Source organism: Oryctolagus cuniculus, chromosome 11, assembly GCF_964237555.1.
Source record: "Oryctolagus cuniculus chromosome 11, mOryCun1.1, whole genome shotgun sequence".
In the NCBI taxonomy this organism is placed as follows: domain Eukaryota; kingdom Metazoa; phylum Chordata; class Mammalia; order Lagomorpha; family Leporidae; genus Oryctolagus; species Oryctolagus cuniculus.
Window position 1 is genome coordinate 113,674,075 of NC_091442.1, and position 16,006 is coordinate 113,690,080.

Sequence of the window (16,006 nt, forward strand, 5' to 3'; positions counted from 1 at the left end):
TTGTTCTCTCCCCAGACGCCCATGGTAGCCAGGGCTGCGCCAGGATGAAGTCAGGAGCCAGGAGCTCAGGACGAGCCTCCTGCAGGCGGCAGGAAGCCAGGTCCCCGAGCCATCGCCTGCTGCCTCCCTGGGTGCACATTAGCGGGAAGCTGGAATCAGAAGCAGAGCCAGACCCTGAGCTCAGGCACAACAACATGGGATGCAGTGGACCCAGGGACATCTTAGCTGCTCCACCAGATGCCGGCCCTCCCCCTCTCTGTCTCTCAAATTAAAAAAAAAAATCTAAAGTGGTGACGATGGTGATCAATATTGCGACTCTACTTAAAGATGGTTACAGTGTTTCATGTATATTTTAATGCAATTTTAAATTCATTGGTTAGTTTGTTTTTTTTTTTTTTTTTTTTTAACTAGCAGAATGCTTGGGACAGAGGGAGCCCCCAGTAAGGCCAGCTGTTGCTATTTTCACATTAGCCACTCTGGGCAAGACTGGGTGGGAGAAGGAAAATAATGAACCTGCCCCAGGTTCCACCAGCCATGGGCTGGACCAGTAGACAGGACAAGAGCCACAGCCAGCCCATCAGGGTTTCACCCAGCCGCTCCGTGGCTGCTGTGTGACTTCGGGCTGGTTAGCTTCCCTCTCTGGGCCAGAATTTCCACGTCCGTGAAACAGGGAAAGCACCAAGTCATTGGTGGACAGGCGGATTGGAAGAACAGAGTAGAAGGGCACTACACCCGCGTCTGCTCCCGCTCTTCCTCCACTCGGCCACGGTAGAGACGGGCCAGTGAGTACACCGCCTTCCCGGGCTGCTGCCGGCTGGCAAAGAACCAGAGACATTGTCGTTGGCAGAAGGGCCCTTGCCGTCCCTCCAGGGCCTTGGCTGTAGTCAGGGAGATACCCAGAGCCGTGAACAGAGAGGCAGAAACAAAACCACAGTGCGAAACGCCAGCCACGAGGATTTGTGTGCAGAACTGTAGGTCTGGGTGGCTTCCAGGACGCCACAGACCGCAGTGGCAAGAGAGGGCGCTGGGCCACCCCAGGGAGCAGGACCTGGACCCTGCACCCCAGCCCTGTCTGGTGCCCTGGCACCTTCGCACGGTGAGTACGTGATCTCCCACGCTCCACCTTAGCCCTCCCCAACTCCACGTCATCTGGATGCCCCGCCCACTCGCTGTTCCTGCCTCTGCTCCCCTCCTCCATGGGGCCCCTCCACCCCCTGGAGCACCCCACCCGCCTTAGTCTCGCCAGGTCATCTCCCATAGCCCTGCATTCATCCCTGTGGCTGCCGTCCCACGGGCCTTGCCAGGATCTGTGCAGGAGCAGCTGGGGTCTGCTCTCTGTGCACTTCCGGCAGAGAACTCACAGGAAGTGATGAGAACCTGGACACGGAGCGTTGGCTTGAGGTCTGGACCAAGGCTGGAAGGGAAAACACGAAGCAGAGCAGCCCGGGGTGGCCCCCAGAGCACCTGCACTGGACCCCGGAGTTTGCCAGTGTGCGATGTCTCCGCGTGCTGGGAGCTGAGCCAACATCACCTCCAGGGCACAACAACTGATCTGGGTGGTTTCTGATTGATTTCATGTCTTCCCTCTCCCAGAACAAGGATGTATCTTGCACACTTTCTTTGAAGGGTTCCTTGCGTGTGTTGCAACTTTCCAAAACTGAGTCTTGCTCTGTGTCCTGCGTTGGGCTCTCTCTGCCCTCGCTGCCAACCCCACATCGAGGCTGCTGTTCCTTGTGGCTCCCCCGGTAGCCCAGCCCAGATCTGCTACGTTGGCTACTGACCCAGTGATCAGTGCGATCTCTGCCTGTGATCCAGTGACCGCCCCTGCCATGTCCTCTCGCGGACCTGGGGGAGAGACTTTCTGGGATGACGGCCCAACAGTGGCTTGGCTGGATCATGAGGCAAGCCCAGAGTTAACGTTGCTAAACCCCACCCAGTCACTTCCAGAATCCGCATGTCCGCAGCAGGGCTGGGGAACCTCCGTCTCCCCACGTTGTCCCCGGCACTTGAGAGTACTGGCCTTTCCAATCTGTCATGGGTATGAAATTGCATCGCACTCTCCTCGTAGTGGTCGCCTGCTGGGTTGTAAGCGTGAGAGGGCGGCGCCCACACAGAAGGGACTGCCGTGTCCCGCGTCCTGCTCTGTGCCTGCCGCTGTTCCGCCTTCCCAATGCATGGATGCATCGCTCCCGCGAGCGGCCCTCCTGCGCCTTGCCTGACCCCTGGGGAGGGGAGACGCTGTCACAAGTGAGCAAAACAGGAAGAGTCACTCCACTAAGGTTTCAGAAGCTGCTGGCCAAGCAGAGAGTCCCCAGGGACTCCCAGAAGCAGCTGGAGGGAATGTGAGGGGGTGGCCATTCCCACAGAGTCAAAGGCATGCCCTTGGTTGCAGAGACGGGAGCCCGCGTTCATCCAGAGAACAGGGGCCCGACTGAGATAGGCGAGGCTCGGTAAGGACGTGGACATCACAGGACGAGGACATCCACAGGGCAGGCAACAGCTGCGGCCAGATGGTGGCACTGGACAGATCTTCCTCACGTGTTGTTATTCTTTTTAAACTTTGAGATAGAATAGATGCCACGTGCCTGTGAACTGTCCTAACCCAGAGTCTCCCGGGGCGGGCGGGGGTTGGAGGCTGGAACAGAACCACTGAGGGTCAAGGGTCTGGGAGAAGCTTTTCTGTCGGAAGGCTCCGCTTGCTGATCTGTAAAGGGAAAACAGTAACAGCGCCTGCCTCATGGAACCCAAACTGATCTATGGAGACTGCTTCGGGTGCTGTCCACTGTTTACTAAGCACTCGGTGGATGCTGGCTTTGAAAGCCTTGCCTGCAGGCTGGTGCTGTGGCGTAGTGGGTAAAGCCACTGCCTGCAGTGCCGGCATCCCGTATAGGAGCTGGTTTGAGTCCTGGCTGCTCCACTTCCGGTCCAGCTCTCTGCTGTGGCCTGGGAAAGCAGTAGAAGATGGCCCAAGTCCTTGGGCCCCTGCACCCGCGTGGGAGACCTGGAAGAAGCTCCTGGCTCCTGGCTTCAGATCAGTGCAGCTCTGGCTGTTTCAGTTATTTGGGGAGTAAACCAGCAGAATGGAAGACCCCACCCCCGCTGCCTTTCCTTCTCTCTGTGTAACACTGCCTTTCAAATAAATAAATAAATCTTTTAAAAAAGAAAAAAAAGAAAGCCCTGCCTGGGGCTCCTGTGGTACTGACGAGAGGCAGGAGCGTGGGAAGGGGCACACAGCCTGGCCTCCCTCTGACGCACCTTCTACCCACGGTCTCACTTCTCTGGCTCCCACCGGGGCTCTCGTATAAAGTATCTACGCATGTACCCTCATTCATTCATTCAACAAACTCTTACAGTAAGCACGGAGGACCTTCAGAATAAATCTGAGCAAGCCCCTGCCCTCAAGGGCCCTGCAGGCGCTGGGGACACAGACACTGCGCAGAGCGATGGGGCTGTGACCAGGGCAACCCAAGCCACCGAGTCTGTCGCCTCCCACCCCTTCCGCTCTCCGTCCCTTCCCTACCAGCTCTGTTTGAGACTCACTTTCCACACCCGGGAAGGGGGACTCACAGAGATGCTTTCAGGGTCAAGAGAGCCAATGGATTTGTGGGAAGAACTTTCTAGACCGAGTGCATCTAGGCGGATGGCTATCGTAGGAAAAAGCAGAGGCTTCCCTTACAGGGTGGCTGGCGGGTTCTCTCCTGCAGGGCGGTTGGCAATCCCGCGGTGCAGCAGGTGAGACGCTGGGTGGAACACCCGCGTCCCGTAGCGCAGTGCCTCCGTCTGAGTCCTGGGTCCTGGCTTCAGGCTGGCCCGGCCCTGGCTGCTGGGGGTACTTGGGAAGTGAACCAGCAGGTGGGAGGAAGAACTCTGCCTTTCAAATCAAGACAGATAGATAAAATAAGGGAAAACATTAAAAAGGAAACGGTTCTACTTCAGTGGGCAGTGCTCTGAGCAGCCCAGCCACCGCGCACGGAGAGGGAGGGGGCCGTGGGAGGTGAGGGCGGGGCTGAGACACGGCTGCTAAGAGCCACCTTCTCACCGCCTCACCTCACACAGACCCAGAGCTCAAGGAGCTGAGAGGCTGGGCGAGGAGGGCCAACGCCTCCACAAAGGGGCAGCTCCGTCAGTGGTCGGACGAGGCTGCTGGACACGCGTGGGAAATGCGGTTGCTTCGATAACACGCACACGGGGCTGGCGTTGTGGTGCAGCAGGTTAAGCCGCAGCATCCCAGGGGGAGCTCCAGGCTGAGGCCCGGCTGCTCCGCTTCCGGCCCAGCCCCTGCTACTGAACCTGGGAAAGCAGCAGCAAACGGGCCTTGTGCCACCCGTGTGGGAGACCCGGATGGAGTTCCTGGCTCCCGGCTTTGACCTGGCCTGACCTGACCTGACCATCATGGCCGTTTGGGGAATGAATCAATGGTTGGAAGAGCTGTCTCTGTCTCTCCTTCTCTCGTTGTCACTCTGCCTTCTGGATAAATAAAGTAAATCTTAGCAAAAAAAAATTTTTAAGAAGACAGACTTGTCTTTCCTTCTCACGTCTGATACTCACTCTGGGGCTGGCCCGGCAGCTCTGCAGGGCTGGGCAGGCCCCAGGCTCCTATTCTGCTGCTCAGCCAGCCCTGAGTGTTGCCCTGTTCACATATTCTCAGCCACAAAATGGCAATTGATCCATTTGTTATTCCAGACACAGGGAGGGAGAAAGAAGGGGCTGGCACACTCCCTGCCCAGGAAGGGCATCCGCTCACCAGCCTCCGAGATTCGCCCGGATGCTGGGCCGCCGTTCCTGGTGCCCACGCCCCTGTGTGGTCCCTCCCATGTTGAGTAGGGGCAATCAGGGTCACCAAGTAGATATTTTGGGGGAGAAAAATAGAGTGTGCCTTGCGTGGCAAGGTGATGGAAGAAGTGGCACCGTGCACCTGGCTGTCTCTAGGACCACTCATTCCAGGGGAGGCCATAGACCTGTTTTGAGGACCCTCAGGCAGCCCCACAGAGAGGTGGCCAAGGCCGGGGGCTCAGGCCTCTCACCCGGGAAGGAGGCCCTGCAGACCCAGGCAACCTCTCACGGCCTTTCAGAATGAATGCTCACCAACTGACTTCACAAATGAGGCAGAACCGCCCAGGTCAGCCGCCCCAGCCTCCTGCCCACAGGATCTGTGTGAGACCAGGAACGTCTGCTGTGTTTCGAGGTGTTAGGGCTGGGGGAAATCCGCCAGGCAGCGACAGGGAGCGAGCACAGGCCACCTCAGAAGGCACAGGCGTCCTCTTCCTAACATTAGTTTAAAAATATTTTTTAGAAGACTTATTTATTTATTTGAAAGGCAGAGTTACAGAGAAGCAGAGGCAGAGAGAGAGAGGCCTTCCATCTGCTGGTTCACTCCCCAAATGGCCGCCTTGGCTGGCGCTGCGTTGATCCCATCCAAAGCCAGGAGCCAGGTGCTTCCTCCTGGTCTCCCATGCGGGTGCAGGGCCCAAGCACTTGGGCCATCCTCCACTGCCTTCCCGGGCCACAGCAGAGAGCTGGACTGGGAGAGGGGCAGCCGGGACTAGAACCCAGCGCCCATATGGGATGCCAGTGCCTCAGGCAGAGGATTAACCAAGTGAGCCACGGCACTGGCCCCAGTAAATTAATTAAAAAAAAAAAAAAAAAGACAGATCCTTTTCACTGACATCACAAAACCACGCGTAGCTGCAAGGGATTCCGAGCAATGTGTCTGGGTAGCCATGTGCGCAGGTAAAACACCTACATCTGAGCTGCTCTGTTGACTTGTATCCGTACAATCCCCGTGGAACACACTCCCGCGGACGTCTTTGGGGACAGTGTTCTGCCTACTGCCTCGCTGAAGCTTGTGCATGAATGTCCATAGCAGCTTTGACTGTAAAAGCCAAAAAGTGGCTAAATCGCCTTCCAGGGATGAATGATTGAACAACTGGTGGCAGAGCAACAGTAATGGGATACTATTCAGCAACAAAAAGGAATGATCTAGTGATATGCAACTGGGGTGCACCCTAAGAAAATGATGTTGAATGGGTGGAAGACCTCTCTTGTGTGCGTGTGTGTGTGTGTGCGCACGCACACACTTCTGCCTTTCAAATAAATAAATAAATCCCTTTTAAAAATGATGTTGAATGAAACAGACCAATCTGTTTTTAAAAAGTATTTACTTTCATTTTATTTGAAAGACAGAGAGACATAGAGAGCCATGCAAGAGAGGTCTTCATCTGCAGCTTCACTTCGCTAAAGCCGATGACCGCCAAGGCCGGGCCAGGCCGAAGCCAGGAGCTAGGAACTCCATCCAGGCCTCCCACGTGGGTGGCGGGGGTCCAACTGCTCCAGCCAGCCCTGCTGCCCTCAAAGTGTGCGTGAGCAGGAAGCTGGATCTGAAGTGGGGGAGCCAGGACTCGAATCAAGCACTCTGCTACGGGCTGCAGGCACCTCAAGTGGCGCCTTAACCTGTGTGCCAAACACGCTCGGAAACAGGCCGGTGTGGAGCTCACACTGCACGGGTCTGCTTCCGCAACACCTGGGAAAGGCAGCATGGCGGAGACGGGCACTGGAGAGCGGCTGCTAGGGGTCAGGAGGTGGCCATGGGGGGAGGACCGTGCAGCGATGGCACGTGCACACACACGCACACACACGCACACACACACGCACACACACACAGATGGATGCATTTGACTGGTGGGGGCTGAATAAGCTCTGGGCGTTGCACTAATGTCAACTTCCTGGTTTTGATATCAGATTCCAGTTACGCAAGACACTGATGCTGGAGGAGCCTAGGTGAAGAGGGCACTGGCCTCTGCACTTTGAACTCCGCCACTTCCCCTCAACCTGTACTGAGAAACTGATTTTTAAAAAGTGCTGGACTCCCAGCCTGGAGACCTGGTGTCTGTTCTAGACCTGATTCTTGTCTGCTTTTCTTTTTTCTTCTACTTGGGAGGGAGAGAGGGGGAGAGGGGAAGAGGGGGAGAGGGGGAAAGGGAGAGAGGGAGAGAGAGAGAGAGAGAGAGAGAGAGAAATCTTCCAACCACTGGTTCGCTCCCCAAATGACAACAGCCAGGGCTGAGCCTGATTCATTCTAAACTTGCTGGGAAGCTTCGGAAAATCCCTTGGCATCTCTAGGACTCTATTAGCCCATCTGTGAAATGGGGGCTTTGGCTTATGCCACAGGTGTTCAATTGTTTATGTTCAAGAATAAAGTCCTTTGTGAAAACAAAACAAAACAAAAATACCGGGAGCAGGCATCGTGGTAGAGCAGGTTAAGTTCCTACCTGGGATGCCTGCAACCCGTGTAGGAGACAGGTTAGAGTCCCAGCTTCCCCGCTGCTGGTGTAGGATCCCTGCCACCCACGTGGGAGACCCCGATGGAGTCCTGGGCTCCTGTCTTTGGCCTGGACCAGTTCCAGCCACTGTGGCCATTTGGGGAGTGAATAAGCAGATGGAAGATCTCTCTCTCTCTCTCTCTCTCTCTCTCTCTCTCCTCCTCTCCCTCTCCCTCTCCCTCTCCCTCTCTCTGTCACTCTTTCAAATAAAACTTTTTAAAAGAAGATAGTTAAGCTTAAGTTGGTGCAAAAGAGGCTGGTGCTGTGGCGCAGTATGTTAAGCCTTCTGCCTGTGGCGCCAGCATCCCATATGGGCGGGCGCCGGTTCATGTCCCGACTGCTCCTCTTCCAATCCAGCTCTCTGCTTATGGACTGGGAAAGCAGAGGAAGATGGCCCAGGTGCTTGGGCCCCTGCATCCACATAAGACACCCAGATGAATCTCCTGGCTCCTGGCTTCAGATCGGCCCAGCTCTGGCCATTGTGGCCATTTAGGGGGTGAATCAGCAGAGGGAAGATCTTTCTCTCTCTTTCCGTCTCCAGTAACTCTGTCTCTCAAATAGATAAGTAAATAAATCTCTTTTTTTAAGGTTGGTGCAAAAGAAATTGAAGTCCAAGCATAGTTTTCCATAATTTCCATGAACTTCTTGAAAGCTCCTTCTATGCAGGGCTGGCACTGTGGTGCAGCAGGTTGAGCCACTGTCTGCAGCCCATGTGGGCACAGGTTCAAGTCCCAGCTGTTCCACTTCTGATCCAGCTCTCTGCTATGGCCTGGGAAAGCAGTAGATTATGGCCCAAGTCCTTGGGCCCCTGCACTTGCATGGGAGACCTGGAAGAAGCTCCTGGCTTTTAGCTTCAGACCAGCCCAGCTCCAGCCATAGCAGCCATTTGGGGAATGAACCAGCAGATAGAAGATCTCTCTCTGTCTCTCCTTTCTCTTTCTCTCTCTCTGTAACTCTGAGTTTCAAATTAATTAATTAAAAAACATTATATGCATGAATTTCAAAAACCTTTTGCACCAAAGTAAATTTGCATTTTAATTCCATTTTATTACAAACTTAAAATTTTTTTTAAAAATTGCATTGAGAGGCAGAGAGAGATAGAGCTCCCATCTGCTGGCTTACTCCCCAACGCTGGGCCAGGCAAAGTTGGAATCTGGGAATACCATCCAGGTCTCGCAGGTGAGCAGCAGGAACCCAACCACCCGAGCCATCAGTGCTGCCTCAGAGGGTCTCTGTGAGCAGGCAGCTGAGTTGGGAGCTGAGCCAGGAACGGAACCAGTGTGGGACCTGGGCGTTTTTTTTTTTTTTTTTTTTTTTTTTTGACAGGCAGAGTTAGACAGTGAGAGAGAGACAGAGAGAAAGGTCTTCCTTTTTCTGTTGGTTCACCCCACCAAGTGGTCGCTATGGCCAGCCTGCATGTTGCTGCTGGCGCATTGCACCGATCCGAAGCCAGGAACCAGGTGCTTCCTCCTGGTCTCCCATGCGGGTGCAGGGCTCAAGCACTTGGGCCATCCTCCACTGCACTCATGGGCCACAGCAGAGAGCTGGTCTGGAAGAGGAGCAACCAGGACAGAACTGGCACCCCAACGGGGACTAGAACCCGGTGTGCCGGCGCTGCAGGCAGAAGATTAGCCTAGTGAGCCGCTGCGCAGGCAAGGGACCTGGGTATCTTAATCACTAGGTCAGATCCTGCCCCTCCATGAACTCCTTTGCACTCCTTTAGCTAGGTTGCCTGGGATCCCAACCCAAATACACTGCTTGTATTCAAATCCTCGTCTCTGGATCTCCTCCTGATTCAAACCACGTTAAAATCCTAAATGTAAAACAAGTGCCGGCTGTGGCCCCCGGAGGCAGTTGGTTGGTGACAGTGGAGCCACACGCGGGTGGCCGAGCTGAGTACATCCCGAGAAGGCAGAGGATCAGCAGCAAATCCCAACGGGAGCGGGAACCTCGGGAACCAAGGCAGGGGAGGTGGGACCCCGAGACCCCAGCTCTGTCCCCACGCACGCGTCCTGGTGAGCACGTCACTCAGTGGCAGCTCTGTCCTATCTTTCCTCCTCACCCAAGCCCGGGTTCCTCTTTGGACTAAGAAAAGGAGCCAAAAAGGACTGTGGTCACTTTCTTATCGGGCTGTGGTGGAGGCAGCGGACATGTGTGAGGCCCCAAGTGAGGTCCCCAGCTCCGCTGAGGGCCACCACAGGGCACCCCCCAAACTCTGAGCCAGACAAGGGAAGGAGCCCAGGGGCGGGCCCGAGACACGCTGGACTGCGTGGTCCTAGGGGGTGGGAGGCGCACGAGGCAGGGAGCCCAGCTGCCGCCCGTTGCATGCTTTCTCCAGGAAGTCTTCACCCTGGAGTCACTTCAGAATTTCCCTCTGCATTTCTCCGACAACACCCATACCCCAGCACCATGGGACAGGATATGCACAAGGCCCTCGTAAACCACAAACCATAAACAACTAGGCTGCGCAGCTGCAAGCGATTAATCCAGAGCCGTCTAGAAGGCAAAGCCCTGTCCTCACCCCAGACTGTGTCCCAGAGCCTAGCACAGGACCCGCATCTCGGTAGGAGTTGGGTCGCTGCTCGTTGAACCGACAGATGCGTGAGTGAATGAGGGTGTGGGGAGAATCTCAAGATGTCACTGAACTCAGCCATCCCACCCAACCAACTGTCGTTAAGGAAGTCTAGGGGAAAAGGCCATGGAAAACGGAGTGAAGAGATAATGGGCACCTTCTAGATCTTTCTGAAGCCTCTCTGTGTGTGCCAGGAACTAGGCCAGGCACTGGGAAAAAAAAATACAGACTAGCAAGACAGCTTTTCCTGCTCACAAGAGCCTGGGCACAACAGGGAGCGACATTCCTGAGCGGAGCCCTTTCAAGGCCACGCACTTACTCCTCCTTCTAAGTTGAACCTCAGGGCGGGCGGTGCAGCAGGTTAGGCGGCCTCCAGCGATGCCAGTATCCCTGGCTGTTCCACGTCCCAGTCCAGCGCCCTGCTAATGTTAGAGACAGGAGCCGGTCTGGCAAAGACCACTGTGGGGAACTGGAAGTTAGCAAGATAAGAGAGCTGGAGATAAAGGCCTGGGCCTGGAGAGGGGAGGATGAGAGATTTTGGAACGGGATGCGCTCACACCACGATGCGCCCACATCACGATGGGTTCACACCACGATATGCCCACATCACGATGGGTTCACACCACGATATGCCCACATCACAATGGGTTCACACCACCATGCGCCCATACCACCACGCACTTCCACCACGATGCGCCCACACCACCATGCGCTCACACCATGATGCGAGATCCCCTGGACGGTGAATAGCACTTGCAAGGCTCCTACGTAAAAAACGTCCCCGTGGCCCTGAACGATATAAAATCCCGGACCTCACTCCTCTTAAGCGGCTCCCTGCTCCGGAGTCCCTCTGTACGCTGCGGGAGCCTTATTTATCTCAACTTGGCTTGTTCTTCCTTGTCCGTGTTCTCATTCTTCCAGGGCACAGAAGGGGAACCTGAATGGCTAGAACTACTGATGCCTGATCACTAATGCACCTAGGAAGGCTCAGGTACTTGGGCCCCTGTCACCCACGTGGGAGGCCCGGATGGAGTTCCAGGCTCTTGGCTTCGGCCTGGCCCAGCCCTGACTGTTGTGTCCATTTGGAGAGTGAGCCAGTGGATGGAAGACCTCTCTCTGTCTCTGCCACTTCCTCTCTCTCTCTTTGTAACTCTGCCTTCCAAATAAATAAGTCTTTAGAACAAAGTGAGCCTCAACTCTGTGGCTGCTCATGCTGGAGGTGGTGGGTGTACTCAGGGCAGGACAAGGACCCCCGCCCCCCGTGTTCACGTGCTGTGTGAACCCCAGCCCCCTTCCGTGTGGCTGGGGCCCTGACACCTAAAGCATTAGGGGCTGGGGTGCCGCCGGTTACACGTGTGCGCCTGCGTTGCATAAGCAGCACTCTCCTTGGGACGACCTTGCCGGCTTTGGCCGGGGAGCCCACGGGCCAAGGAAAGGAGGGAGGCCTCTGGCTGACAGCCAGCCAGAGCCTGGGGCCCTATTGCGTGAGACTACCGGTGGAGCCTGCCCCAGCCGAGCCTGGGCTGAGACAGCAGCCCCGCGGCAACGCCTGCATCGAAGCTGCGGCCTGTGCTGACCCACGGAGATGAATGTGGGATATTCCAGGCATCCAACCTCGCTCCTGGAAAGTCCTCTTCCCATTCACCCCAGCGGCTGCAGCCAGGTCTCCTGCCCCGGCGTCCACGTGGGGCCCCGCCCTCCTTCCCTATTGGTCCACCCAGATCCTGCGAGGCTGACTCCACCCCCCGGCTCCAGGGATTCAGCCAATCAGGTTCAGGGGTGAGCGTGCTGCCCAAGCGAGTGCTGTCAGAGCTAACTGCGCATTCCCGGACGATGCTACAGGGTTGAAGGAGAGAACCGCAGCTCTGGGGGCCATGGGGGCCACGGTGCAGGCGGCTGGCACAGCTGGCGCAGCAGTTAACTCGCACACATCCCGGATCCCAGCGCCTGGGCCTGAGTCCCTGCTCCGCTCCCTGGTCGCGGTTCCCCCTGGGGCTCCCCTGGGGGTGATGCGCTTTCTGTGTGCGTCCCCCTCTTTGTCCGCACTCTCATGCCCTGTTTCTCTGTGTTGCCACAGCCTTCCCAGCCTCATCTCCGGCTCCTCCTCCCCTCTTTCCGTTCCCTGGGGTCTCTGGCTCACTCCTCAGCCTCCCGGCCCCTTGCCCTAGCTCCTGGGCCCCTCTCTCTGCCCTGGGTCCCCCTGGGGCTCTCAGAGAAGAGCAGCTCCCCACAGACCCAGCAGGAAGTGCACCTCCCCTCTGCCCCTGCCAGCTGGCAGGGGGTGCTGTAGCCCTCCCTCCGCTGTTCACCCTGGGGGGCTGGGATCAAGCCCACTGCCTCACTTGCAAGGGGCTCTGAGGCTGCGGAGGAGGGGACGGGCTGCAGCTGGGGGGAGGGGACGCAGCGGAGAGAGCCCCGCTTTCACGGAGCACTGGGCCCTGGGAGACAGCGTGCAGGTCATAGTCTCTCTCCTTGAAGACAGAAGGAGAGCTAAGGACAAGGGGCTGGGGCTGGGGGTGGGGGCAGGGAGAACTGAAACCTGGGGTGGGGGGTGGGGGGAGAAGGTCTCTATAGAGGCGGGACTTCCAGCCAGGTGCATGGAACCACACCTCCCTTTTGCATGCCCTGAAGATATTTTTGCAGGCCCTGGGTGTGGTGTGTTAGAAAGTGACCTGGAGCCAGAGGCTCCATCTCCACCTTGCTGCTGGCCACCTCCCAGCAGGCACAGAGACCCGCTTGTATGGAACATTCTAGAGTGGGTGCCGCGATTAAAGGAGCTAGAGATTGGACCAACATTTGCTGACCTATTGCTAGCAGTCTAAATGACCATAAACGTGGCAGCTTAAAACAACACGGCTTCACCCCCCCACACCCCCTGCCAACAGTGCTGTGGGCAGAAGTCCCACGTGACCGGCCTCGGGGGCTACCATCGAGGCATCCGGGGCTGAGGTCCTTTGTGGCTTCCAGAGGCCCCTCGAAACAGCAACACCACATCACTCTGGCCAGCCCTCCACATCACTCTGGCCAGCCCCCCGCATCACATCTCCCTCCGCCTCTTCTGCCCCCTCTGCCACAGGTAAGGTCATTAGCCCAGGCCACCAGGTAGCCCCGAGGAAACGGCCCTGCTTGAAGGTCCGCTAGCTAACAGCCTGAAGTCCTGGGGCCAGCGTGGTGGCGCAGCGAGTTTGGCCGCCGCTGGTCGGCCCGTGCGTGCCGTAGCAGAGCGCTGCTGCAAGTCCCGGCTGCGCCGCGTCCAGTCCAGCTCCCTGCTAATGCGCCTGGGAAAGCAGTGAAATATGGCCTAAGGAGGCCCTAGATGGGGCTCCTGGCTCCAGCCTGGCCCAGCCCTGGCTGTTGCGGCCATTTGGGGAGTGAACCAGTGGATCGCTCCCCAACACCCGCCCCATAACTCTGTCTTTCAAATAAAAACAAATACATAAAAATTTAAAACAGCAACAGATTCAAATCCAGCCCTGACCTCCCCACTCCCTGACCTTGGGTCCTGCTCTCCTCCGCCCTGCTCATCACGCTGAGCAGGGGTCCTGGGCAGGGGTCGCCACCCTAGCGCAGGCTCAAGGCCCGCTGGCCCCAGACCTGCTGCAGGGCCGTCCTGAAATCTTCCCACACAGGCCCAGGTGGCTCGGCTAATCCGCAGGGTCTCACTTTCAGTCTCTCTCTTCGTAGCAAACCATTTCTCCGTAGGACGGCCTGCCTCAAGCTCACCAACCAGGGAGCTTCTCAGGGGGCCTCAAGCCCCCTGCCGCCTTGTGGGGACTCCCAGCTTCCTGTGTCCCGCCCCCCACCCACACAGCAGCCCCACAGCCTTGGGCCTTCCTGCTTTCTGCAGAATCTGGCATTCTCTGCCCCCAACCCAGGCTACCATTCACCACCACCCCTACCCAGGCCTAGAGTCCACAGAGGCTGTGTGTTTCCTGCTAAAAAAAAAAAAAAAAAAAAACGGACTCCGGAGTGCAAATCCTGGCCTTGTCAGTTACCTGCTGCGTGCCCTTAGACAAGTTAATCACCCTCTCTGGGCTTCAGCCCCTTCATCTGTGCTATGGGTAAGACAGTACACTTGCTGGCTGAGTGAGGAGCCAAGAGGAGTCTGGGTACCTGGCCTATGCGGTACCTGGCTGCCAATACATGCAACCTCCAGGCCACAGCACAGGTGTGTGTGGTTCCCACAGGCTGTCTGTGATCCCCCGAGGCCCACCCCCACTTACCCTCACTCATCCACCAACTAACCCCTTACGGGGCCTTCTGGGTGCAGGCTGGGCTGGGCTGGGCGGCTCTGCGGCCAGGGCCTCCTCTGGGCAGGAGCACTAGGATCTCCCCCTCTAACTTTCTGGGGCTCCCCAGGGCCTCCTTCCCCAGGACCTGAAGGGGCCAGGCCTCACCTGCCAGCCCACCGCCACCCCACCCCCCCGCCAGCCCTGCAGTCCTGAAGGACCCACAGGCAGGGAGGGAGGGAGGGAGGGAGGAAGCTGGGAGCCTGAGATGGACGTTGGATTCCGATTTGGTTTTGCTCCTCTGGGGCTGCCCTGTGCTGTGCACAAGCCGTGGCCCCTGGCCCTGTGACCCCGGGAATGCCGGACATTTCTGAATACTGCTAGGAGGGACGGGTGGAGGCCTCTCCCAGGCTCTAGAAGGTTCCGAGTTGTTTGCTAAACCCACAGCCCAGCAGAGGTGTGGGTGCCGATGGGGGTCTGGCAGGGACCTGGCTGTGATGGCTTGGGGCCCTTCAAATGGAAAGCAGGGGAGGGGTAAGACAGGAACTGCGTCTCCCACGGCCACCGGGCTGGCTGCCGGGGACTCTCCCGTCCAGCCCTGTCTCTCCCCAGCTTCCTGCTCTGCGCCTCCCCTCCGGCCCTATCTCTCTCCTCCCGGGCCTCCTTGTGGGCCAGTCCCCTTTCTAACGGGCCAGGAGCTGCACTTGCTGAGTGTGGGGGAGACAATTTGGGGACCACACGCTCCAGGAGGGAGGTCCTGTCCTCATGAGGTCCCCAGGACCCCACCTGGGGGACTTCAAAAAGTGCGTAGAAAATGGAACTCAAAGATACGCTGATTTGGGTGCAAAAAAGCCCTTGAACTCCCTGCCTCGTTTTTTCATAAAATGCTTTTTTATGAGCCTTTTGAAGTCTCCTCCTGTGCATGGATTTAAAATCTTTGGGCACCAAAAGACATTTTTGTAAAAACCTTGTTTGTTCATTCCTACTCCAAAGGCAGAGAGACAGAAAGAGAGAGCCAGGCAGGGGTCTCTGCTGCCCCGAAGCCCTCAACAGCTGGGGCTGGGCCAGGCTAAAGCCAGGAGCCGGGACCTGCCCCTGGCTCTCCCGGGTGGGTGGCGGGGACCTAGGGACTCTCACCACCACCTGCTGCTTCCCAGCGGCTGCGTTAGGTGGAGTCGGAAGTGGAGTCACGTTCAAACTCCTCTATGGCATGCCAGCAACTTAACCGTCCCACCCGACGCCCGCCCTTCAGCGTATCTCTCGCTTGCATTTGCCACGAGCCTGTTGAAGCGCCCCTGTGGGATTCAGCAGCGTCGCCCCGCTTTTCCTGCACCCCCAGCCCCCTCTCCTCCCCAGAGACCTCACCCCCACCCGGCCCTACCCTCCTCTTGAGTCCACTCCCCAGGGCGGCTGCTGCCGTTCTGGGCTCCTGTGTTTGCTCAGCTGCCTGGAGGGAGGCGGGGGCTGCGCGCCACCTCCTCGGCTGGCCCACAGCCAAGGTCAGCAGAGCCAGCCTCCTGGCCCTGGAGCCCTGGGGGCCAGCCAGGCTCCAGGCCTTCCAGACTAGGCCTGCGCTCTTTGTCCTTTGGCCCCACGGCCACATCCCTGCAGTGCTGCCAAGACAGATCCCGGAGGCCACTTTCCCTTGGCCCCTTGTACAGTCAGGGTTCAACCTGAGGGACAGATCCCGCAGGGGGCGGGAGAGGGCTGGGGGGGGCGGTGCTGGACTATGGGGCGATGGCTGAGGGGCTGGCCACCCCCATGCCCTCGACCTCATGCCCTCTGCGGGCCCCTCTGTGCTGAAAGAGCACACGTGCACAGGCTGCAGGGTTTAGGATGCGGCTGTCTGTCTGTCCATCCTCCCCGTTCGCCCGCTCGTTTCCTCA

General features: G+C 57.6%; 1 long non-coding RNA gene across 1 annotated transcript; it reads right to left on the reverse strand.

The window, feature by feature from the left end:
- Positions 1–326: 326 nt before the first annotated feature.
- Positions 327–15,643, reverse strand: LOC138844432 (uncharacterized). Its single transcript, XR_011380274.1, has 2 exons — positions 15,502–15,643; positions 327–2,704 (listed from the first exon to the last, which is right to left on the reverse strand). It is a non-coding gene; the product is annotated as an uncharacterized lncRNA (long non-coding RNA).
- Positions 15,644–16,006: the final 363 nt, after the last annotated feature.